Genomic DNA, 24301 nt, shown 5'->3' with positions numbered 1-24301 from the left:
GGGGCTGGATGTCATTTCAAGTGTATTACATTTGAATCATTATCCTTGTACTTGGAAGTCAGAATTGCTCCTACATTCTGCAGGTTATCTAAAATAATAAATGTTGTGCGACGTTGAACCAACAAGTGCTTATCAAAATAGATTTGCAGTCCTATCGCCAAAACCATTCAGCCACCTTGTCCTGCGCCCAAGAGGTGATAGTCGGCGTTCTGACAAGATCTGCCTGTCTGAGATTGTTCAAGGATCTGCAAAAGGGCTCATCCGGGATTTGAACCCGGGACCTCTCGCACCCTAAGCGAGAATCATACCCCTAGACCAACGAGCCTTATGCAAAAAGTTATTTTTTTGCTTTCTGCAGCAATGACAGTGAAGATATCGATTGACGTGTCCATGGTGCTTGGAACGATTGAACATCATGTGAGTGTTTTGTGCTTTACTTGTGAGCATAACAGTCTTCCAAAATCTTGACCATGCTTCAGTTCAAATCTTCTGTAGTTCATCTGCTGTGTCTTTCACATTCTGTCTTGTTCAGTCGCGACAGCAAAATGATGACGAGTTTTTACAAATTAATAAAGTGCAAAATGAGATCAATTCATTTTTTTAAAAACAAATGAAAAAATAAGACTTCCAAAAGAATGGAACTCATTTATTTTGAGTCAAATGAGACCATGAGACAATACCTATAATCAGTCCTCACAAAAACATCTCTAGCTTCCGAACCGTTTGACCTACAAATTCATATGACCACTCTCTGGAATGAGGAGACCCTCACGAACATGGTGGTATTCTCAATTTTTCTCTACATCCCCCACAAGTGTCAGGAGACTCGTCTGAAGTCACAACCGTCTATGTTGCCAAGTTCTGTTTGTAGAATCCAAAATCTTGGGCTACAAACTAATGTGACCCCACTTGTCGCAATGTTCTCCGTTTTGCCCTACGTTCCCAACAAGTGTCACGGGACTAATCTGAAGGTAACCTGTAGTGATTAAAATGATAGATTTTTCAACCAGGGACCTCTCGCAACCTAAGCCATAATCATACACCTAAACCGTGAAAGTGAATTATCACTTTCCACCAAAATGACGGTCAAATTATGAGTCGATGTCTCAATGTTGCTACTGAGCTGCACATAGCATTGGTGGTATAGTGGTGAGCATAGTTTCCTTCCAAGCAGTTGACTCGGGTTTGATTCCCGGCCAATGCAGAGCCTGAGGAATTCATTTGTTTTAGGGGCTGGATGTCATTTCAAGTGTATTACATTTGAATCATTATCCTTGTACTTGGAAGTCAGAATTGCTCCTACATTCTGCAGGTTATCTAAAATAATAAATGTTGTGCGACGTTGAACCAACAAGTGCATATCAAAATAGATTTGCAGTCCTATCGCCAAAACCATTCAGCCACCTTGTCCTGCGCCCAAGAGGTGATAGTCGGCATTCCGACAAGATCTGCCTGTCTGAGATTGTTCAAGGATCTGCAAAAGGGCTCATCCGGGATTTGAACCCGGGACCTCTCGCACCCTAAGCGAGAATCATACCCCTAGACCAACGAGCCTTACGCAAAAAGTTATTTTTTTGCTTTCTGCAGCAATGACAGTGAAGATATCGATTGACGTGTCCATGGTGCTTGGAACGATTGAACATCATGTGAGTGTTTTGTGCTTTACTTGTGAGCATAACAGTCTTCCAAAATCTTGACCATGCTTCAGTTCAAATCTTCTGTAGTTCATCTGCTGTGTCTTTCACATTCTGTCTTGTTCAGTCGCAACAGCAAAATGATGACGAGTTTTTACAAATTAATAAAGTGCAAAATGAGATCAATTCATTTTTTTAAAAACAAATGAAAAAATAAGACTTCCAAAAGAATGGAACTCATTTATTTTGAGTCAAATGAGACCATGAGACAATACCTATAATCGGTCTTCTCACAAAAACATCTCTAGCTTCCGAACCGTTTGACCTACAAATTCATATGACCACTCTCTGGAATGAGGAGACCCTCACGAACATGGTGGTATTCTCAATTTTTCTCTACATCCCCCACAAGTGTCAGGAGACTCGTCTGAAGTCACAACCGTCTATGTTGCCAAGTTCTGTTTGTAGAATCCAAAATCTTGGGCTACAAACTAATGTGACCCCACTTGTCGCAATGTTCTCCGTTTTGCCCTACGTTCCCAACAAGTGTCACGGGACTAATCTGAAGGTAACCTGTAGTGATTAAAATGATAGATTTTTCAACCAGGGACCTCTCGCAACCTAAGCCATAATCATACACCTAAACCGTGAAAGTGAATTATCACTTTCCACCAAAATGACGGTCAAATTATGAGTCGATGTCTCAATGTTGCTACTGAGCTGCACATAGCATTGGTGGTATAGTGGTGAGCATAGCTTCCTTCCAAGCAGTTGACCCGGGTTCGATTCCCGGCCAATGCAGAGCCTGAGGAATTCATTTGTTTTAGGGGCTGGATGTCATTTCAAGTGTATTACATTTGAATCATTATCCTTGTACTTGGAAGTCAGAATTGCTCCTACATTCTGCAGGTTATCTAAAATAATAAATGTTGTGCGACGTTGAACCAACAAGTGCATATCAAAATAGATTTGCAGTCCTATCGCCAAAACCATTCAGCCACCTTGTCCTGCGCCCAAGAGGTGATAGTCGGCGTTCTGACAAGATCTGCCTGTCTGAGATTGTTCAAGGATCTGCAAAAGGGCTCATCCGGGATTTGAACCCGGGACCTCTCGCACCCTAAGCGAGAATCATACCCCTAGACCAACGAGCCTTATGCAAAAAGTTATTTTTTTGCTTTCTGCAGCAATGACAGTGAAGATATCGATTGACGTGTCCATGGTGCTTGGAACGATTGAACATCATGTGAGTGTTTTGTGCTTTACTTGTGAGCATAACAGTCTTCCAAAATCTTGACCATGCTTCAGTTCAAATCTTCTGTAGTTCATCTGCTGTGTCTTTCACATTCTGTCTTGTTCAGTCGCGACAGCAAAATGATGACGAGTTTTTACAAATTAATAAAGTGCAAAATGAGATCAATTCATTTTTTTAAAAACAAATGAAAAAATAAGACTTCCAAAAGAATGGAACTCATTTATTTTGAGTCAAATGAGACCATGAGACAATACCTATAATCAGTCCTCACAAAAACATCTCTAGCTTCCGAACCGTTTGACCTACAAATTCATATGACCACTCTCTGGAATGAGGAGACCCTCACGAACATGGTGGTATTCTCAATTTTTCTCTACATCCCCCACAAGTGTCAGGAGACTCGTCTGAAGTCACAACCGTCTATGTTGCCAAGTTCTGTTTGTAGAATCCAAAATCTTGGGCTACAAACTAATGTGACCCCACTTGTCGCAATGTTCTCCGTTTTGCCCTACGTTCCCAACAAGTGTCACGGGACTAATCTGAAGGTAACCTGTAGTGATTAAAATGATAGATTTTTCAACCAGGGACCTCTCGCAACCTAAGCCATAATCATACACCTAAACCGTGAAAGTGAATTATCACTTTCCACCAAAATGACGGTCAAATTATGAGTCGATGTCTCAATGTTGCTACTGAGCTGCACATAGCATTGGTGGTATAGTGGTGAGCATAGTTGCCTTCCAAGCAGTTGACTCGGGTTTGATTCCCGGCCAATGCAGAGCCTGAGGAATTCATTTGTTTTAGGGGCTGGATGTCATTTCAAGTGTATTACATTTGAATCATTATCCTTGTACTTGGAAGTCAGAATTGCTCCTACATTCTGCAGGTTATCTAAAATAATAAATGTTGTGCGACGTTGAACCAACAAGTGCATATCAAAATAGATTTGCAGTCCTATCGCCAAAACCATTCAGCCACCTTGTCCTGCGCCCAAGAGGTGATAGTCGGCATTCCGACAAGATCTGCCTGTCTGAGATTGTTCAAGGATCTGCAAAAGGGCTCATCCGGGATTTGAACCCGGGACCTCTCGCACCCTAAGCGAGAATCATACCCCTAGACCAACGAGCCTTACGCAAAAAGTTATTTTTTTGCTTTCTGCAGCAATGACAGTGAAGATATCGATTGACGTGTCCATGGTGCTTGGAACGATTGAACATCATGTGAGTGTTTTGTGCTTTACTTGTGAGCATAACAGTCTTCCAAAATCTTGACCATGCTTCAGTTCAAATCTTCTGTAGTTCATCTGCTGTGTCTTTCACATTCTGTCTTGTTCAGTCGCAACAGCAAAATGATGACGAGTTTTTACAAATTAATAAAGTGCAAAATGAGATCAATTCATTTTTTTAAAAACAAATGAAAAAATAAGACTTCCAAAAGAATGGAACTCATTTATTTTGAGTCAAATGAGACCATGAGACAATACCTATAATCGGTCTTCTCACAAAAACATCTCTAGCTTCCGAACCGTTTGACCTACAAATTCATATGACCACTCTCTGGAATGAGGAGACCCTCACGAACATGGTGGTATTCTCAATTTTTCTCTACATCCCCCACAAGTGTCAGGAGACTCGTCTGAAGTCACAACCGTCTATGTTGCCAAGTTCTGTTTGTAGAATCCAAAATCTTGGGCTACAAACTAATGTGACCCCACTTGTCGCAATGTTCTCCGTTTTGCCCTACGTTCCCAACAAGTGTCACGGGACTAATCTGAAGGTAACCTGTAGTGATTAAAATGATAGATTTTTCAACCAGGGACCTCTCGCAACCTAAGCCATAATCATACACCTAAACCGTGAAAGTGAATTATCACTTTCCACCAAAATGACGGTCAAATTATGAGTCGATGTCTCAATGTTGCTACTGAGCTGCACATAGCATTGGTGGTATAGTGGTGAGCATAGCTGCCTTCCAAGCAGTTGACCCGGGTTCGATTCCCGGCCAATGCAGAGCCTGAGGAATTCATTTGTTTTAGGGGCTGGATGTCATTTCAAGTGTATTACATTTGAATCATTATCCTTGTACTTGGAAGTCAGAATTGCTCCTACATTCTGCAGGTTATCTAAAATAATAAATGTTGTGCGACGTTGAACCAACAAGTGCATATCAAAATAGATTTGCAGTCCTATCGCCAAAACCATTCAGCCACCTTGTCCTGCGCCCAAGAGGTGATAGTCGGCGTTCTGACAAGATCTGCCTGTCTGAGATTGTTCAAGGATCTGCAAAAGGGCTCATCCGGGATTTGAACCCGGGACCTCTCGCACCCTAAGCGAGAATCATACCCCTAGACCAACGAGCCTTATGCAAAAAGTTATTTTTTTGCTTTCTGCAGCAATGACAGTGAAGATATCGATTGACGTGTCCATGGTGCTTGGAACGATTGAACATCATGTGAGTGTTTTGTGCTTTACTTGTGAGCATAACAGTCTTCCAAAATCTTGACCATGCTTCAGTTCAAATCTTCTGTAGTTCATCTGCTGTGTCTTTCACATTCTGTCTTGTTCAGTCGCGACAGCAAAATGATGACGAGTTTTTACAAATTAATAAAGTGCAAAATGAGATCAATTCATTTTTTTAAAAACAAATGAAAAAATAAGACTTCCAAAAGAATGGAACTCATTTATTTTGAGTCAAATGAGACCATGAGACAATACCTATAATCAGTCCTCACAAAAACATCTCTAGCTTCCGAACCGTTTGACCTACAAATTCATATGACCACTCTCTGGAATGAGGAGACCCTCACGAACATGGTGGTATTCTCAATTTTTCTCTACATCCCCCACAAGTGTCAGGAGACTCGTCTGAAGTCACAACCGTCTATGTTGCCAAGTTCTGTTTGTAGAATCCAAAATCTTGGGCTACAAACTAATGTGACCCCACTTGTCGCAATGTTCTCCGTTTTGCCCTACGTTCCCAACAAGTGTCACGGGACTAATCTGAAGGTAACCTGTAGTGATTAAAATGATAGATTTTTCAACCAGGGACCTCTCGCAACCTAAGCCATAATCATACACCTAAACCGTGAAAGTGAATTATCACTTTCCACCAAAATGACGGTCAAATTATGAGTCGATGTCTCAATGTTGCTACTGAGCTGCACATAGCATTGGTGGTATAGTGGTGAGCATAGTTGCCTTCCAAGCAGTTGACTCGGGTTTGATTCCCGGCCAATGCAGAGCCTGAGGAATTCATTTGTTTTAGGGGCTGGATGTCATTTCAAGTGTATTACATTTGAATCATTATCCTTGTACTTGGAAGTCAGAATTGCTCCTACATTCTGCAGGTTATCTAAAATAATAAATGTTGTGCGACGTTGAACCAACAAGTGCATATCAAAATAGATTTGCAGTCCTATCGCCAAAACCATTCAGCCACCTTGTCCTGCGCCCAAGAGGTGATAGTCGGCATTCCGACAAGATCTGCCTGTCTGAGATTGTTCAAGGATCTGCAAAAGGGCTCATCCGGGATTTGAACCCGGGACCTCTCGCACCCTAAGCGAGAATCATACCCCTAGACCAACGAGCCTTACGCAAAAAGTTATTTTTTTGCTTTCTGCAGCAATGACAGTGAAGATATCGATTGACGTGTCCATGGTGCTTGGAACGATTGAACATCATGTGAGTGTTTTGTGCTTTACTTGTGAGCATAACAGTCTTCCAAAATCTTGACCATGCTTCAGTTCAAATCTTCTGTAGTTCATCTGCTGTGTCTTTCACATTCTGTCTTGTTCAGTCGCGACAGCAAAATGATGACGAGTTTTTACAAATTAATAAAGTGCAAAATGAGATCAATTCATTTTTTTTAAAACAAATGAAAAAATAAGACTTCCAAAAGAATGGAACTCATTTATTTTGAGTCAAATGAGACCATGAGACAATACCTATAATCGGTCTTCTCACAAAAACATCTCTAGCTTCCGAACCGTTTGACCTACAAATTCATATGACCACTCTCTGGAATGAGGAGACCCTCACGAACATGGTGGTATTCTCAATTTTTCTCTACATCCCCCACAAGTGTCAGGAGACTCGTCTGAAGTCACAACCGTCTATGTTGCCAAGTTCTGTTTGTAGAATCCAAAATCTTGGGCTACAAACTAATGTGACCCCACTTGTCGCAATGTTCTCCGTTTTGCCCTACGTTCCCAACAAGTGTCACGGGACTAATCTGAAGGTAACCTGTAGTGATTAAAATGATAGATTTTTCAACCAGGGACCTCTCGCAACCTAAGCCATAATCATACACCTAAACCGTGAAAGTGAATTATCACTTTCCACCAAAATGACGGTCAAATTATGAGTCGATGTCTCAATGTTGCTACTGAGCTGCACATAGCATTGGTGGTATAGTGGTGAGCATAGTTGCCTTCCAAGCAGTTGACTCGGGTTTGATTCCCGGCCAATGCAGAGCCTGAGGAATTCATTTGTTTTAGGGGCTGGATGTCATTTCAAGTGTATTACATTTGAATCATTATCCTTGTACTTGGAAGTCAGAATTGCTCCTACATTCTGCAGGTTATCTAAAATAATAAATGTTGTGCGACGTTGAACCAACAAGTGCATATCAAAATAGATTTGCAGTCCTATCGCCAAAACCATTCAGCCACCTTGTCCTGCGCCCAAGAGGTGATAGTCGGCATTCCGACAAGATCTGCCTGTCTGAGATTGTTCAAGGATCTGCAAAAGGGCTCATCCGGGATTTGAACCCGGGACCTCTCGCACCCTAAGCGAGAATCATACCCCTAGACCAACGAGCCTTACGCAAAAAGTTATTTTTTTGCTTTCTGCAGCAATGACAGTGAAGATATCGATTGACGTGTCCATGGTGCTTGGAACGATTGAACATCATGTGAGTGTTTTGTGCTTTACTTGTGAGCATAACAGTCTTCCAAAATCTTGACCATGCTTCAGTTCAAATCTTCTGTAGTTCATCTGCTGTGTCTTTCACATTCTGTCTTGTTCAGTCGCAACAGCAAAATGATGACGAGTTTTTACAAATTAATAAAGTGCAAAATGAGATCAATTCATTTTTTTAAAAACAAATGAAAAAATAAGACTTCCAAAAGAATGGAACTCATTTATTTTGAGTCAAATGAGACCATGAGACAATACCTATAATCGGTCTTCTCACAAAAACATCTCTAGCTTCCGAACCGTTTGACCTACAAATTCATATGACCACTCTCTGGAATGAGGAGACCCTCACGAACATGGTGGTATTCTCAATTTTTCTCTACATCCCCCACAAGTGTCAGGAGACTCGTCTGAAGTCACAACCGTCTATGTTGCCAAGTTCTGTTTGTAGAATCCAAAATCTTGGGCTACAAACTAATGTGACCCCACTTGTCGCAATGTTCTCCGTTTTGCCCTACGTTCCCAACAAGTGTCACGGGACTAATCTGAAGGTAACCTGTAGTGATTAAAATGATAGATTTTTCAACCAGGGACCTCTCGCAACCTAAGCCATAATCATACACCTAAACCGTGAAAGTGAATTATCACTTTCCACCAAAATGACGGTCAAATTATGAGTCGATGTCTCAATGTTGCTACTGAGCTGCACATAGCATTGGTGGTATAGTGGTGAGCATAGTTGCCTTCCAAGCAGTTGACTTGGGTTTGATTCCCGGCCAATGCAGAGCCTGAGGAATTCATTTGTTTTAGGGGCTGGATGTCATTTCAAGTGTATTACATTTGAATCATTATCCTTGTACTTGGAAGTCAGAATTGCTCCTACATTCTGCAGGTTATCTAAAATAATAAATGTTGTGCGACGTTGAACCAACAAGTGCATATCAAAATAGATTTGCAGTCCTATCGCCAAAACCATTCAGCCACCTTGTCCTGCGCCCAAGAGGTGATAGTCGGCATTCCGACAAGATCTGCCTGTCTGAGATTGTTCAAGGATCTGCAAAAGGGCTCATCCGGGATTTGAACCCGGGACCTCTCGCACCCTAAGCGAGAATCATACCCCTAGACCAACGAGCCTTACGCAAAAAGTTATTTTTTTGCTTTCTGCAGCAATGACAGTGAAGATATCGATTGACGTGTCCATGGTGCTTGGAACGATTGAACATCATGTGAGTGTTTTGTGCTTTACTTGTGAGCATAACAGTCTTCCAAAATCTTGACCATGCTTCAGTTCAAATCTTCTGTAGTTCATCTGCTGTGTCTTTCACATTCTGTCTTGTTCAGTCGCGACAGCAAAATGATGACGAGTTTTTACAAATTAATAAAGTGCAAAATGAGATCAATTCATTTTTTTTAAAACAAATGAAAAAATAAGACTTCCAAAAGAATGGAACTCATTTATTTTGAGTCAAATGAGACCATGAGACAATACCTATAATCGGTCTTCTCACAAAAACATCTCTAGCTTCCGAACCGTTTGACCTACAAATTCATATGACCACTCTCTGGAATGAGGAGACCCTCACGAACATGGTGGTATTCTCAATTTTTCTCTACATCCCCCACAAGTGTCAGGAGACTCGTCTGAAGTCACAACCGTCTATGTTGCCAAGTTCTGTTTGTAGAATCCAAAATCTTGGGCTACAAACTAATGTGACCCCACTTGTCGCAATGTTCTCCGTTTTGCCCTACGTTCCCAACAAGTGTCACGGGACTAATCTGAAGGTAACCTGTAGTGATTAAAATGATAGATTTTTCAACCAGGGACCTCTCGCAACCTAAGCCATAATCATACACCTAAACCGTGAAAGTGAATTATCACTTTCCACCAAAATGACGGTCAAATTATGAGTCGATGTCTCAATGTTGCTACTGAGCTGCACATAGCATTGGTGGTATAGTGGTGAGCATAGTTGCCTTCCAAGCAGTTGACTCGGGTTTGATTCCCGGCCAATGCAGAGCCTGAGGAATTCATTTGTTTTAGGGGCTGGATGTCATTTCAAGTGTATTACATTTGAATCATTATCCTTGTACTTGGAAGTCAGAATTGCTCCTACATTCTGCAGGTTATCTAAAATAATAAATGTTGTGCGACGTTGAACCAACAAGTGCATATCAAAATAGATTTGCAGTCCTATCGCCAAAACCATTCAGCCACCTTGTCCTGCGCCCAAGAGGTGATAGTCGGCATTCCGACAAGATCTGCCTGTCTGAGATTGTTCAAGGATCTGCAAAAGGGCTCATCCGGGATTTGAACCCGGGACCTCTCGCACCCTAAGCGAGAATCATACCCCTAGACCAACGAGCCTTACGCAAAAAGTTATTTTTTTGCTTTCTGCAGCAATGACAGTGAAGATATCGATTGACGTGTCCATGGTGCTTGGAACGATTGAACATCATGTGAGTGTTTTGTGCTTTACTTGTGAGCATAACAGTCTTCCAAAATCTTGACCATGCTTCAGTTCAAATCTTCTGTAGTTCATCTGCTGTGTCTTTCACATTCTGTCTTGTTCAGTCGCGACAGCAAAATGATGACGAGTTTTTACAAATTAATAAAGTGCAAAATGAGATCAATTCATTTTTTTTAAAACAAATGAAAAAATAAGACTTCCAAAAGAATGGAACTCATTTATTTTGAGTCAAATGAGACCATGAGACAATACCTATAATCGGTCTTCTCACAAAAACATCTCTAGCTTCCGAACCGTTTGACCTACAAATTCATATGACCACTCTCTGGAATGAGGAGACCCTCACGAACATGGTGGTATTCTCAATTTTTCTCTACATCCCCCACAAGTGTCAGGAGACTCGTCTGAAGTCACAACCGTCTATGTTGCCAAGTTCTGTTTGTAGAATCCAAAATCTTGGGCTACAAACTAATGTGACCCCACTTGTCGCAATGTTCTCCGTTTTGCCCTACGTTCCCAACAAGTGTCACGGGACTAATCTGAAGGTAACCTGTAGTGATTAAAATGATAGATTTTTCAACCAGGGACCTCTCGCAACCTAAGCCATAATCATACACCTAAACCGTGAAAGTGAATTATCACTTTCCACCAAAATGACGGTCAAATTATGAGTCGATGTCTCAATGTTGCTACTGAGCTGCACATAGCATTGGTGGTATAGTGGTGAGCATAGTTGCCTTCCAAGCAGTTGACTCGGGTTTGATTCCCGGCCAATGCAGAGCCTGAGGAATTCATTTGTTTTAGGGGCTGGATGTCATTTCAAGTGTATTACATTTGAATCATTATCCTTGTACTTGGAAGTCAGAATTGCTCCTACATTCTGCAGGTTATCTAAAATAATAAATGTTGTGCGACGTTGAACCAACAAGTGCATATCAAAATAGATTTGCAGTCCTATCGCCAAAACCATTCAGCCACCTTGTCCTGCGCCCAAGAGGTGATAGTCGGCATTCCGACAAGATCTGCCTGTCTGAGATTGTTCAAGGATCTGCAAAAGGGCTCATCCGGGATTTGAACCCGGGACCTCTCGCACCCTAAGCGAGAATCATACCCCTAGACCAACGAGCCTTACGCAAAAAGTTATTTTTTTGCTTTCTGCAGCAATGACAGTGAAGATATCGATTGACGTGTCCATGGTGCTTGGAACGATTGAACATCATGTGAGTGTTTTGTGCTTTACTTGTGAGCATAACAGTCTTCCAAAATCTTGACCATGCTTCAGTTCAAATCTTCTGTAGTTCATCTGCTGTGTCTTTCACATTCTGTCTTGTTCAGTCGCGACAGCAAAATGATGACGAGTTTTTACAAATTAATAAAGTGCAAAATGAGATCAATTCATTTTTTTAAAAACAAATGAAAAAATAAGACTTCCAAAAGAATGGAACTCATTTATTTTGAGTCAAATGAGACCATGAGACAATACCTATAATCGGTCTTCTCACAAAAACATCTCTAGCTTCCGAACCGTTTGACCTACAAATTCATATGACCACTCTCTGGAATGAGGAGACCCTCACGAACATGGTGGTATTCTCAATTTTTCTCTACATCCCCCACAAGTGTCAGGAGACTCGTCTGAAGTCACAACCGTCTATGTTGCCAAGTTCTGTTTGTAGAATCCAAAATCTTGGGCTACAAACTAATGTGACCCCACTTGTCGCAATGTTCTCCGTTTTGCCCTACGTTCCCAACAAGTGTCACGGGACTAATCTGAAGGTAACCTGTAGTGATTAAAATGATAGATTTTTCAACCAGGGACCTCTCGCAACCTAAGCCATAATCATACACCTAAACCGTGAAAGTGAATTATCACTTTCCACCAAAATGACGGTCAAATTATGAGTCGATGTCTCAATGTTGCTACTGAGCTGCACATAGCATTGGTGGTATAGTGGTGAGCATAGTTGCCTTCCAAGCAGTTGACTCGGGTTTGATTCCCGGCCAATGCAGAGCCTGAGGAATTCATTTGTTTTAGGGGCTGGATGTCATTTCAAGTGTATTACATTTGAATCATTATCCTTGTACTTGGAAGTCAGAATTGCTCCTACATTCTGCAGGTTATCTAAAATAATAAATGTTGTGCGACGTTGAACCAACAAGTGCATATCAAAATAGATTTGCAGTCCTATCGCCAAAACCATTCAGCCACCTTGTCCTGCGCCCAAGAGGTGATAGTCGGCATTCCGACAAGATCTGCCTGTCTGAGATTGTTCAAGGATCTGCAAAAGGGCTCATCCGGGATTTGAACCCAGGACCTCTCACACCCTAAGCGAGAATCATACCCCTAGACCAACGAGCCTTACGCAAAAAGTTATTTTTTTGCTTTCTGCAGCAATGACAGTGAAGATATCGATTGACGTGTCCATGGTGCTTGGAACGATTGAACATCATGTGAGTGTTTTGTGCTTTACTTGTGAGCATAACAGTCTTCCAAAATCTTGACCATGCTTCAGTTCAAATCTTCTGTAGTTCATCTGCTGTGTCTTTCACATTCTGTCTTGTTCAGTCGCAACAGCAAAATGATGACGAGTTTTTACAAATTAATAAAGTGCAAAATGAGATCAATTCATTTTTTTAAAAACAAATGAAAAAATAAGACTTCCAAAAGAATGGAACTCATTTATTTTGAGTCAAATGAGATCATGAGACAATACCTATAATCGGTCTTCTCACAAAAACATCTCTAGCTTCCGAACTGTTTGACCTACAAATTCATATGACCACTCTCTGGAATGAGGAGACCCTCACGAACATGGTGGTATTCTCAATTTTTCTCTACATCCCCCACAAGTGTCAGGAGACTCGTCTGAAGTCACAACCGTCTATGTTGCCAAGTTCTGTTTGTAGAATCCAAAATCTTGGGCTACAAACTAATGTGACCCCACTTGTCGCAATGTTCTCCGTTTTGCCCTACGTTCCCAACAAGTGTCACGGGACTAATCTGAAGGTAACCTGTAGTGATTAAAATGATAGATTTTTCAACCAGGGACCTCTCGCAACCTAAGCCATAATCATACACCTAAACCGTGAAAGTGAATTATCACTTTCCACCAAAATGACGGTCAAATTATGAGTCGATGTCTCAATGTTGCTACTGAGCTGCACATAGCATTGGTGGTATAGTGGTGAGCATAGTTGCCTTCCAAGCAGTTGACTCGGGTTTGATTCCCGGCCAATGCAGAGCCTGAGGAATTCATTTGTTTTAGGGGCTGGATGTCATTTCAAGTGTATTACATTTGAATCATTATCCTTGTACTTGGAAGTCAGAATTGCTCCTACATTCTGCAGGTTATCTAAAATAATAAATGTTGTGCGACGTTGAACCAACAAGTGCATATCAAAATAGATTTGCAGTCCTATCGCCAAAACCATTCAGCCACCTTGTCCTGCGCCCAAGAGGTGATAGTCGGCATTCCGACAAGATCTGCCTGTCTGAGATTGTTCAAGGATCTGCAAAAGGGCTCATCCGGGATTTGAACCCAGGACCTCTCACACCCTAAGCGAGAATCATACCCCTAGACCAACGAACCTTACGCAAAAAGTTATTTTTTTGCTTTCTGCAGCAATGACAGTGAAGATATCGATTGACGTGTCCATGGTGCTTGGAACGATTGAACATCATGTGAGTGTTTTGTGCTTTACTTGTGAGCATAACAGTCTTCCAAAATCTTGACCATGCTTCAGTTCAAATCTTCTGTAGTTCATCTGCTGTGTCTTTCACATTCTGTCTTGTTCAGTCGCAACAGCAAAATGATGACGAGTTTTTACAAATTAATAAAGTGCAAAATGAGATCAATTCATTTTTTTAAAAACAAATGAAAAAATAAGACTTCCAAAAGAATGGAACTCATTTATTTTGAGTCAAATGAGATCATGAGACAATACCTATAATCGGTCTTCTCACAAAAACATCTCTAGCTTCCGAACCGTTTGACCTACAAATTCATATGACCACTCTCTGGAATGAGGAGACCCTCACGAACATGGTGGTATTCTCAATTTTTCTCTACATCCCCCACAAGTGTCAGGAGACTCGTCTGAAGTCACAACCGTCTATGTTGCCAAGTTCTGTTTGTAGAATCCAAAATCTTGGGCTACAAACTAATGTGACCCCACTTGTCGCAATGTTCTCCGTTTTGCCCTACGTTCCCAACAAGTGTCACGGGACTAATCTGAAGGTAACCTGTAGTGATTAAAATGATAGATTTTTCAACCAGGGACCTCTCGCAACCTAAGCCATAATCATACACCTAAACCGTGAAAGTGAATTATCACTTTCCACCAAAATGACGGTCAAATTATGAGTCGATGTCTCAATGTTGCTACTGAGCTGCACATAGCATTGGTGGTATAGTGGTGAGCATAGTTGCCTTCCAAGCAGTTGACTCGGGTTTGATTCCCGGCCAATGCAGAGCCTGAGGAATTCATTTGTTTTAGGGGCTGGATGTCATTTCAAGTGTATTACATTTGAATCATTATCCTTGTACTTGGAAGTCAGAATTGCTCCTACATTCTGCAGGTTATCTAAAATAATAAATGTTGTGCGACGTTGAACCAACAAGTGCATATCAAAATAGATTTGCAGTCCTATCGCCAAAACCATTCAGCCACCTTGTCCTGCGCCCAAGAGGTGATAGTCGGCATTCCGACAAGATCTGCCTGTCTGAGATTGTTCAAGGATCTGCAAAAGGGCTCATCCGGGATTTGAACCCGGGACCTCTCACACCCTAAGCGAGAATCATACCCCTAGACCAACGAGCCTTACGCAAAAAGTTATTTTTTTGCTTTCTGCAGCAATGACAGTGAAGATATCGATTGACGTGTCCATGGTGCTTGGAACGATTGAACATCATGTGAGTGTTTTGTGCTTTACTTGTGAGCATAACAGTCTTCCAAAATCTTGACCATGCTTCAGTTCAAATCTTCTGTAGTTCATCTGCTGTGTCTTTCACATTCTGTCTTGTTCAGTCGCGACAGCAAAATGATGACGAGTTTTTACAAATTAATAAAGTGCAAAATGAGATCAATTCATTTTTTTTAAAACAAATGAAAAAATAAGACTTCCAAAAGAATGGAACTCATTTATTTTGAGTCAAATGAGACCATGAGACAATACCTATAATCGGTCTTCTCACAAAAACATCTCTAGCTTCCGAACCGTTTGACCTACAAATTCATATGACCACTCTCTGGAATGAGGAGACCCTCACGAACATGGTGGTATTCTCAATTTTTCTCTACATCCCCCACAAGTGTCAGGAGACTCGTCTGAAGTCACAACCGTCTATGTTGCCAAGTTCTGTTTGTAGAATCCAAAATCTTGGGCTACAAACTAATGTGACCCCACTTGTCGCAATGTTCTCCGTTTTGCCCTACGTTCCCAACAAGTGTCACGGGACTAATCTGAAGGTAACCTGTAGTGATTAAAATGATAGATTTTTCAACCAGGGACCTCTCGCAACCTAAGCCATAATCATACACCTAAACCGTGAAAGTGAATTATCACTTTCCACCAAAATGACGGTCAAATTATGAGTTGATGTCTCAATGTTGCTACTGAGCTGCACATAGCATTGGTGGTATAGTGGTGAGCATAGTTGCCTTCCAAGCAGTTGACTCGGGTTTGATTCCCGGCCAATGCAGAGCCTGAGGAATTCATTTGTTTTAGGGGCTGGATGTCATTTCAAGTGTATTACATTTGAATCATTATCCTTGTACTTGGAAGTCAGAATTGCTCCTACATTCTGCAGGTTATCTAAAATAATAAATGTTGTGCGACGTTGAACCAACAAGTGCATATCAAAATAGATTTGCAGTCCTATCGCCAAAACCATTCAGCCACCTTGTCCTGCGCCCAAGAGGTGATAGTCGGCATTCCGACAAGATCTGCCTGTCTGAGATTGTTCAAGGATCTGCAAAAGGGCTCATCCGGGATTTGAACCCGGGACCTCTCGCACCCTAAGCGAGAATCATACCCCTAGACCAACGAGCCTTACGCAAAAAGTTATTTTTTTGCTTTCTGCAGCAATGACAGTGAAGATATCGATTGACGTGTCCATGGTGCTTGGAACGATTGAACATCATGTGAGTGTTTTGTGCTTTACTTGTGAGCATAACAGTCTTCCAAAATCTTGACCATGCTTCAGTTCAAATCTTCTGTAGTTCATCTGCTGTGTCTTTCACATTCTGTCTTGTTCAGTCGCGACAGCAAAATGATGACGAGTTTTTACAAATTAATAAAGTGCAAAATGAGATCAATTCATTTTTTTAAAAACAAATGAAAAAATAAGACTTCCAAAAGAATGGAACTCATTTATTTTGAGTCAAATGAGACCATGAGACAATACCTATAATCGGTCTTCTCACAAAAACATCTCTAGCTTCCGAACCGTTTGACCTACAAATTCATATGACCACTCTCTGGAATGAGGAGACCCTCACGAACATGGTGGTATTCTCAATTTTTCTCTACATCCCCCACAAGTGTCAGGAGACTCGTCTGAAGTCACAACCGTCTATGTTGCCAAGTTCTGTTTGTAGAATCCAAAATCTTGGGCTACAAACTAATGTGACCCCACTTGTCGCAATGTTCTCCGTTTTGCCCTACGTTCCCAACAAGTGTCACGGGACTAATCTGAAGGTAACCTGTAGTGATTAAAATGATAGATTTTTCAACCAGGGACCTCTCGCAACCTAAGCCATAATCATACACCTAAACCGTGAAAGTGAATTATCACTTTCCACCAAAATGACGGTCAAATTATGAGTCGATGTCTCAATGTTGCTACTGAGCTGCACATAGCATTGGTGGTTTAGTGGTGAGCATAGTTGCCTTCCAAGCAGTTGACTCGGGTTTGATTCCCGGCCAATGCAGAGCCTGAGGAATTCATTTGTTTTAGGGGCTGGATGTCATTTCAAGTGTATTACATTTGAATCATTATCCTTGTACTTGGAAGTCAGAATTGCTCCTACATTCTGCAGGTTATCTAAAATAATAAATGTTGTGCGACGTTGAACCAACAAGTGCATATCAAAATAGATTTGCAGTCCTATCGCCAAAACCATTCAGCCACCTTGTCCTGCGCCCAAGAGGTGATAGTCGGCATTCCGACAAGATCTGCCTGTCTGAGATTGTTCAAGGATCTGCAAAAGGGCTCATCCGGGATTTGAACCCGGGACCTCTCGCACCCTAAGCGAGAATCATACCCCTAGACCAACGAGCCTTACGCAAAAAGTTATTTTTTTGCTTTCTGCAGCAATGACAGTGAAGATATCGATTGACGTGTCCATGGTGCTTGGAACGATTGAACATCATGTGAGTGTTTTGTGCTTTACTTGTGAGCATAACAGTCTTCCAAAATCTTGACCATGCTTCAGTTCAAATCTTCTGTAGTTCATCTGCTGTGTCTTTCACATTCTGTCTTGTTCAGTCGCGACAGCAAAATGATGACGAGTTTTTACAAATTAATAAAGTGCAAAATGAGATCAATTCATTTTTTTAAAAACAAATGAAAAAATAAGACTTCCAAAAGAATGGAACTCATTTATTTTGAGTCAAATGAGACCATGAGACAATACCTATAATCGGTCTTCTCACAAAAACATCTCTAGCTTCCGAACCGTTTGACCTACAAATTCATATGACCACTCTCTGGAATGAGGAGACCCTCACGAACATGGTGGTATTCTCAATTTTTCTCTACATCCCCCACAAGTGTCAGGAGACTCGTCTGAAGTCACAACCGTCTATGTTGCCAAGTTCTGTTTGTAGAATCCAAAATCTTGGGCTACAAACTAATGTGACCCCACTTGTCGCAATGTTCTCCGTTTTGCCCTACGTTCCCAACAAGTGTCACGGGACTAATCTGAAGGTAACCTGTAGTGATTAAAATGATAGATTTTTCAACCAGGGACCTCTCGCAACCTAAGCCATAATCATACACCTAAACCGTGAAAGTGAATTATCACTTTCCACCAAAATGACGGTCAAATTATGAGTCGATGTCTCAATGTTGCTACTGAGCTGCACATAGCATTGGTGGTTTAGTGGTGAGCATAGTTGCCTTCCAAGCAGTTGACTCGGGTTTGATTCCCGGCCAATGCAGAGCCTGAGGAATTCATTTGTTTTAGGGGCTGGATGTCATTTCAAGTGTATTACATTTGAATCATTATCCTTGTACTTGGAAGTCAGAATTGCTCCTACATTCTGCAGGTTATCTAAAATAATAAATGTTGTGCGACGTTGAACCAACAAGTGCATATCAAAATAGATTTGCAGTCCTATCGCCAAAACCATTCAGCCACCTTGTCCTGCGCCCAAGAGGTGATAGTCGGCATTCCGACAAGATCTGCCTGTCTGAGATTGTTCAAGGATCTGCAAAAGGGCTCATCCGGGATTTGAACCCGGGACCTCTCGCACCCTAAGCGAGAATCATACCCCTAGACCAACGAGCCTTACGCAAAAAGTTATTTTTTTGCTTTCTGCAGCAATGACAGTGAAGATATCGATTGACGTGTCCATGGTGCTTGGAACGATTGAACATCATGTGAGTGTTTTGTGCTTTACTTGTGAGCATAACAGTCTTCCAAAATCTTGACCATGCTTCAGTTCAAATCTTCTGTAGTTCATCTGCTGTGTCTTTCACATTCTGTCTTGTTCAGTCGCGACAGCAAAATGATGACGAGTTTTTACAAATTAATAAAGTGCAAAATGAGATCAATTCATTTTTTTAAAAACAAATGAAAAAATAAGACTTCCAAAAGAATGGAACTCATTTATTTTAATCAAATGAGACCATGAGACAATACCTATAATCGGTCTTCTCACAAAAACATCTCTAGCTTCCGAACCGTTTGACCTACAAATTCATATGACCACTCTCTGGAATGAGGAGACCCTCACGAACATGGTGGTATTCTCAATTTTTCTCTACATCCCCCACAAGTGTCAGGAGACTCGTCTGAAGTCACAACCGTCTATGTTGCCAAGTTCTGTTTGTAGAATCCAAAATCTTGGGCTACAAACTAATGTGACCCCACTTGTCGCAATGTTCTCCGTTTTGCCCTACGTTCCCAACAAGTGTCACGGGACTAATCTGAAGGTAACCTGTAGTGATTAAAATGATAGATTTTTCAACCAGGGACCTCTCGCAACCTAAGCCATAATCATACACCTAAACCGTGAAAGTGAATTATCACTTTCCACCAAAATGACGGTCAAATTATGAGTCGATGTCTCAATGTTGCTACTGAGCTGCACATAGCATTGGTGGTTATAGTGGTGAGCATAGTTGCCTTCCAAGCAGTTGACTCGGGTTTGATTCCCGGCCAATGCAGAGCCTGAGGAATTCATTTGTTTTAGGGGCTGGATGTCATTTCAAGTGTATTACATTTGAATCATTATCCTTGTACTTGGAAGTCAGAATTGCTCCTACATTCTGCAGGTTATCTAAAATAATAAATGTTGTGCGACGTTGAACCAACAAGTGCATATCAAAATAGATTTGCAGTCCTATCGCCAAAACCATTCAGCCACCTTGTCCTGCGCCCAAGAGGTGATAGTCGGCATTCCGACAAGATCTGCCTGTCTGAGATTGTTCAAGGATCTGCAAAAGGGCTCATCCGGGATTTGAACCCGGGACCTCTCGCACCCTAAGCGAGAATCATACCCCTAGACCAACGAGCCTTACGCAAAAAGTTATTTTTTTTGCTTTCTGCAGCAATGACAGTGAAGATATCGATTGACGTGTCCATGGTGCTTGGAACGATTGAACATCATGTGAGTGTTTTGTGCTTTACTTGTGAGCATAACAGTCTTCCAAAATCTTGACCATGCTTCAGTTCAAATCTTCTGTAGTTCATCTGCTGTGTCTTTCACATTCTGTCTTGTTCAGTCGCGACAGCAAAATGATGACGAGTTTTTACAAATTAATAAAGTGCAAAATGAGATCAATTCATTTTTTTAAAAACAAATGAAAAAATAAGACTTCCAAAAGAATGGAACTCATTTATTTTAAATCAAATGAGACCATGAGACAATACCTATAATCGGTCTTCTCACAAAAACATCTCTAGCTTCCGAACCGTTTGACCTACAAATTCATATGACCACTCTCTGGAATGAGGAGACCCTCACGAACATGGTGGTATTCTCAATTTTTCTCTACATCCCCCACAAGTGTCAGGAGACTCGTCTGAAGTCACAACCGTCTATGTTGCCAAGTTCTGTTTGTAGAATCCAAAATCTTGGGCTACAAACTAATGTGACCCCACTTGTCGCAATGTTCTCCGTTTTGCCCTACGTTCCCAACAAGTGTCACGGGACTAATCTGAAGGTAACCTGTAGTGATTAAAATGATAGATTTTTCAACCAGGGACCTCTCGCAACCTAAGCCATAATCATACACCTAAACCGTGAAAGTGAATTATCACTTTCCACCAAAATGACGGTCAAATTATGAGTCGATGTCTCAATGTTGCTACTGAGCTGCACATAGCATTGGTGGTATAGTGGTGAGCATAGTTGCCTTCCAAGCAGTTGACTCGGGTTTGATTCCCGGCCAATGCAGAGCCTGAGGAATTCATTTGTTTTAGGGGCTGGATGTCATTTCAAGTGTATTACATTTGAATCATTATCCTTGTACTTGGAAGTCAGAATTGCTCCTACATTCTGCAGGTTATCTAAAATAATAAATGTTGTGCGACGTTGAACCAACAAGTGCATATCAAAATAGATTTGCAGTCCTATCGCCAAAACCATTCAGCCACCTTGTCCTGCGCCCAAGAGGTGATAGTCGGCATTCCGACAAGATCTGCCTGTCTGAGATTGTTCAAGGATCTGCAAAAGGGCTCATCCGGGATTTGAACCCAGGACCTCTCGCACCCTAAGCGAGAATCATACCCCTAGACCAACGAGCCTTACGCAAAAAGTTATTTTTTTGCTTTCTGCAGCAATGACAGTGAAGATATCGATTGACGTGTCCATGGTGCTTGGAACGATTGAACATCATGTGAGTGTTTTGTGCTTTACTTGTGAGCATAACAGTCTTCCAAAATCTTGACCATGCTTCAGTTCAAATCTTCTGTAGTTCATCTGCTGTGTCTTTCACATTCTGTCTTGTTCAGTCGCGACAGCAAAATGATGACGAGTTTTTACAAATTAATAAAGTGCAAAATGAGATCAATTCATTTTTTTAAAAACAAATGAAAAAATAAGACTTCCAAAAGAATGGAACTCATTTATTTTAAGTCAAATGAGACCATGAGACAATACCTATAATCGGTCTTCTCACAAAAACATCTCTAGCTTCCGAACCGTTTGACCTACAAATTCATATGACCACTCTCTGGAATGAGGAGACCCTCACGAACATGGTGGTATTCTCAATTTTTCTCTACATCCCCCACAAGTGTCAGGAGACTCGTCTGAAGTCACAACCGTCTATGTTGCCAAGTTCTGTTTGTAGAATCCAAAATCTTGGGCTACAAACTAATGTGACCCCACTTGTCGCAATGTTCTCCGTTTTGCCCTACGTTCCCAACAAGTGTCACGGGACTAATCTGAAGGTAACCTGTAGTGATTAAAATGATAGATTTTTCAACCAGGGACCTCTCGCAACCTAAGCCATAATCATACACCTAAACCGTGAAAGTGAATTATCACTTTCCACCAAAATGACGGTCAAATTATGAGTCGATGTCTCAATGTTGCTACTGAGCTGCACATAGCATTGGTGGTATAGTGGTGAGCATAGTTGCCTTCCAAGCAGTTGACTCGGGTTTGATTCCCGGCCAATGCAGAGCCTGAGGAATTCATTTGTTTTAGGGGCTGGATGTCATTTCAAGTGTATTACATTTGAATCATTATCCTTGTACTTGGAAGTCAGAATTGCTCCTACATTCTGCAGGTTATCTAAAATAATAAATGTTGTGCGACGTTGAACCAACAAGTGCATATCAAAATAGATTTGCAGTCCTATCGCCAAAACCATTCAGCCACCTTGTCCTGCGCCCAAGAGGTGATAGTCGGCATTCCGACAAGATCTGCCTGTCTGAGATTGTTCAAGGATCTGCAAAAGGGCTCATCCGGGATTTGAACCCGGGACCTCTCGCACCCTAAGCGAGAATCATACCCCTAGACCAACGAGCCTTACGCAAAAAGTTATTTTTTTGCTTTCTGCAGCAATGACAGTGAAGATATCGATTGACGTGTCCATGGTGCTTGGAACGATTGAACATCATGTGAGTGTTTTGTGCTTTACTTGTGAGCATAACAGTCTTCCAAAATCTTGACCATGCTTCAGTTCAAATCTTCTGTAGTTCATCTGCTGTGTCTTTCACATTCTGTCTTGTTCAGTCGCGACAGCAAAATGATGACGAGTTTTTACAAATTAATAAAGTGCAAAATGAGATCAATTCATTTTTTTAAAAACAAATGAAAAAATAAGACTTCCAAAAGAATGGAACTCATTTATTTTGAAGTCAAATGAGACCATGAGACAATACCTATAATCGGTCTTCTCACAAAAACATCTCTAGCTTCCGAACCGTTTGACCTACAAATTCATATGACCACTCTCTGGAATGAGGAGACCCTCACGAACATGGTGGTATTCTCAATTTTTCTCTACATCCCCCACAAGTGTCAGGAGACTCGTCTGAAGTCACAACCGTCTATGTTGCCAAGTTCTGTTTGTAGAATCCAAAATCTTGGGCTACAAACTAATGTGACCCCACTTGTCGCAATGTTCTCCGTTTTGCCCTACGTTCCCAACAAGTGTCACGGGACTAATCTGAAGGTAACCTGTAGTGATTAAAATGATAGATTTTTCAACCAGGGACCTCTCGCAACCTAAGCCATAATCATACACCTAAACCGTGAAAGTGAATTATCACTTTCCACCAAAATGACGGTCAAATTATGAGTCGATGTCTCAATGTTGCTACTGAGCTGCACATAGCATTGGTGGTATAGTGGTGAGCATAGTTGCCTTCCAAGCAGTTGACTCGGGTTTGATTCCCGGCCAATGCAGAGCCTGAGGAATTCATTTGTTTTAGGGGCTGGATGTCATTTCAAGTGTATTACATTTGAATCATTATCCTTGTACTTGGAAGTCAGAATTGCTCCTACATTCTGCAGGTTATCTAAAATAATAAATGTTGTGCGACGTTGAACCAACAAGTGCATATCAAAATAGATTTGCAGTCCTATCGCCAAAACCATTCAGCCACCTTGTCCTGCGCCCAAGAGGTGATAGTCGGCATTCCGACAAGATCTGCCTGTCTGAGATTGTTCAAGGATCTGCAAAAGGGCTCATCCGGGATTTGAACCCGGGACCTCTCGCACCCTAAGCGAGAATCATACCCCTAGACCAACGAGCCTTACGCAAAAAGTTATTTTTTTGCTTTCTGCAGCAATGACAGTGAAGATATCGATTGACGTGTCCATGGTGCTTGGAACGATTGAACATCATGTGAGTGTTTTGTGCTTTACTTGTGAGCATAACAGTCTTCCAAAATCTTGACCATGCTTCAGTTCAAATCTTCTGTAGTTCATCTGCTGTGTCTTTCACATTCTGTCTTGTTCAGTCGCAACAGCAAAATGATGACGAGTTTTTACAAATTAATAAAGTGCAAAATGAGATCAATTCATTTTTTTAAAAACAAATGAAAAAATAAGACTTCCAAAAGAATGGAACTCATTTATTTTGAAGTCAAATGAGACCATGAGACAATACCTATAATCGGTCTTCTCACAAAAACATCTCTAGCTTCCGAACCGTTTGACCTACAAATTCATATGACCACTCTCTGGAATGAGGAGACCCTCACGAACATGGTGGTATTCTCAATTTTTCTCTACATCCCCCACAAGTGTCAGGAGACTCGTCTGAAGTCACAACCGTCTATGTTGCCAAGTTCTGTTTGTAGAATCCAAAATCTTGGGCTACAAACTAATGTGACCCCACTTGT

At 41.4% G+C, this 24301-nt stretch overlaps 19 non-coding genes across 19 annotated transcripts; 1 reads left to right on the top strand and 18 right to left on the bottom strand.

Moving 5' to 3' along the window:
* Positions 1 to 253: 253 nt before the first annotated feature.
* On the bottom strand, positions 254 to 325 carry trnap-agg. Its single transcript has one exon. It is a non-coding gene; the product is annotated as a tRNA-Pro (tRNA).
* A 1157-nt stretch (positions 326 to 1482) lies between these two features.
* Positions 1483 to 1554, bottom strand: trnap-agg. Its single transcript has one exon. It is a non-coding gene; the product is annotated as a tRNA-Pro (tRNA).
* Positions 1555 to 2713: 1159 nt separating this feature from the next.
* trnap-agg lies at positions 2714 to 2785 on the bottom strand. The gene has a single exon. It is a non-coding gene; the product is annotated as a tRNA-Pro (tRNA).
* Positions 2786 to 3942: 1157 nt separating this feature from the next.
* trnap-agg lies at positions 3943 to 4014 on the bottom strand. The gene has a single exon. It is a non-coding gene; the product is annotated as a tRNA-Pro (tRNA).
* An 809-nt stretch (positions 4015 to 4823) lies between these two features.
* Positions 4824 to 4895, top strand: trnag-ucc. Its single transcript has one exon. It is a non-coding gene; the product is annotated as a tRNA-Gly (tRNA).
* A 278-nt stretch (positions 4896 to 5173) lies between these two features.
* On the bottom strand, positions 5174 to 5245 carry trnap-agg. Its single transcript has one exon. It is a non-coding gene; the product is annotated as a tRNA-Pro (tRNA).
* A 1157-nt stretch (positions 5246 to 6402) lies between these two features.
* On the bottom strand, positions 6403 to 6474 carry trnap-agg. Its single transcript has one exon. It is a non-coding gene; the product is annotated as a tRNA-Pro (tRNA).
* A 1159-nt stretch (positions 6475 to 7633) lies between these two features.
* Positions 7634 to 7705, bottom strand: trnap-agg. Its single transcript has one exon. It is a non-coding gene; the product is annotated as a tRNA-Pro (tRNA).
* Positions 7706 to 8864: 1159 nt separating this feature from the next.
* On the bottom strand, positions 8865 to 8936 carry trnap-agg. The gene has a single exon. It is a non-coding gene; the product is annotated as a tRNA-Pro (tRNA).
* Positions 8937 to 10095: 1159 nt separating this feature from the next.
* On the bottom strand, positions 10096 to 10167 carry trnap-agg. Its single transcript has one exon. It is a non-coding gene; the product is annotated as a tRNA-Pro (tRNA).
* Positions 10168 to 11326: 1159 nt separating this feature from the next.
* Positions 11327 to 11398, bottom strand: trnap-agg. Its single transcript has one exon. It is a non-coding gene; the product is annotated as a tRNA-Pro (tRNA).
* Positions 11399 to 15019: 3621 nt separating this feature from the next.
* Positions 15020 to 15091, bottom strand: trnap-agg. Its single transcript has one exon. It is a non-coding gene; the product is annotated as a tRNA-Pro (tRNA).
* Positions 15092 to 16250: 1159 nt separating this feature from the next.
* On the bottom strand, positions 16251 to 16322 carry trnap-agg. The gene has a single exon. It is a non-coding gene; the product is annotated as a tRNA-Pro (tRNA).
* Positions 16323 to 17481: 1159 nt separating this feature from the next.
* Positions 17482 to 17553, bottom strand: trnap-agg. Its single transcript has one exon. It is a non-coding gene; the product is annotated as a tRNA-Pro (tRNA).
* A 1159-nt stretch (positions 17554 to 18712) lies between these two features.
* Positions 18713 to 18784, bottom strand: trnap-agg. The gene has a single exon. It is a non-coding gene; the product is annotated as a tRNA-Pro (tRNA).
* Positions 18785 to 19943: 1159 nt separating this feature from the next.
* Positions 19944 to 20015, bottom strand: trnap-agg. Its single transcript has one exon. It is a non-coding gene; the product is annotated as a tRNA-Pro (tRNA).
* A 1160-nt stretch (positions 20016 to 21175) lies between these two features.
* trnap-agg lies at positions 21176 to 21247 on the bottom strand. Its single transcript has one exon. It is a non-coding gene; the product is annotated as a tRNA-Pro (tRNA).
* A 1159-nt stretch (positions 21248 to 22406) lies between these two features.
* Positions 22407 to 22478, bottom strand: trnap-agg. The gene has a single exon. It is a non-coding gene; the product is annotated as a tRNA-Pro (tRNA).
* A 1160-nt stretch (positions 22479 to 23638) lies between these two features.
* trnap-agg lies at positions 23639 to 23710 on the bottom strand. The gene has a single exon. It is a non-coding gene; the product is annotated as a tRNA-Pro (tRNA).
* Between the last annotated feature and the right edge of the window lie 591 nt (positions 23711 to 24301).

This window comes from Oncorhynchus mykiss, unplaced genomic scaffold, assembly GCF_013265735.2.
Source record: "Oncorhynchus mykiss isolate Arlee unplaced genomic scaffold, USDA_OmykA_1.1 un_scaffold_305, whole genome shotgun sequence".
In the NCBI taxonomy this organism is placed as follows: Eukaryota; Metazoa; Chordata; class Actinopteri; order Salmoniformes; family Salmonidae; genus Oncorhynchus; species Oncorhynchus mykiss.
The sequence above is the reverse complement of the archived record's forward strand: the minus strand, read 5'-3'. Positions and strand labels throughout refer to the sequence as shown.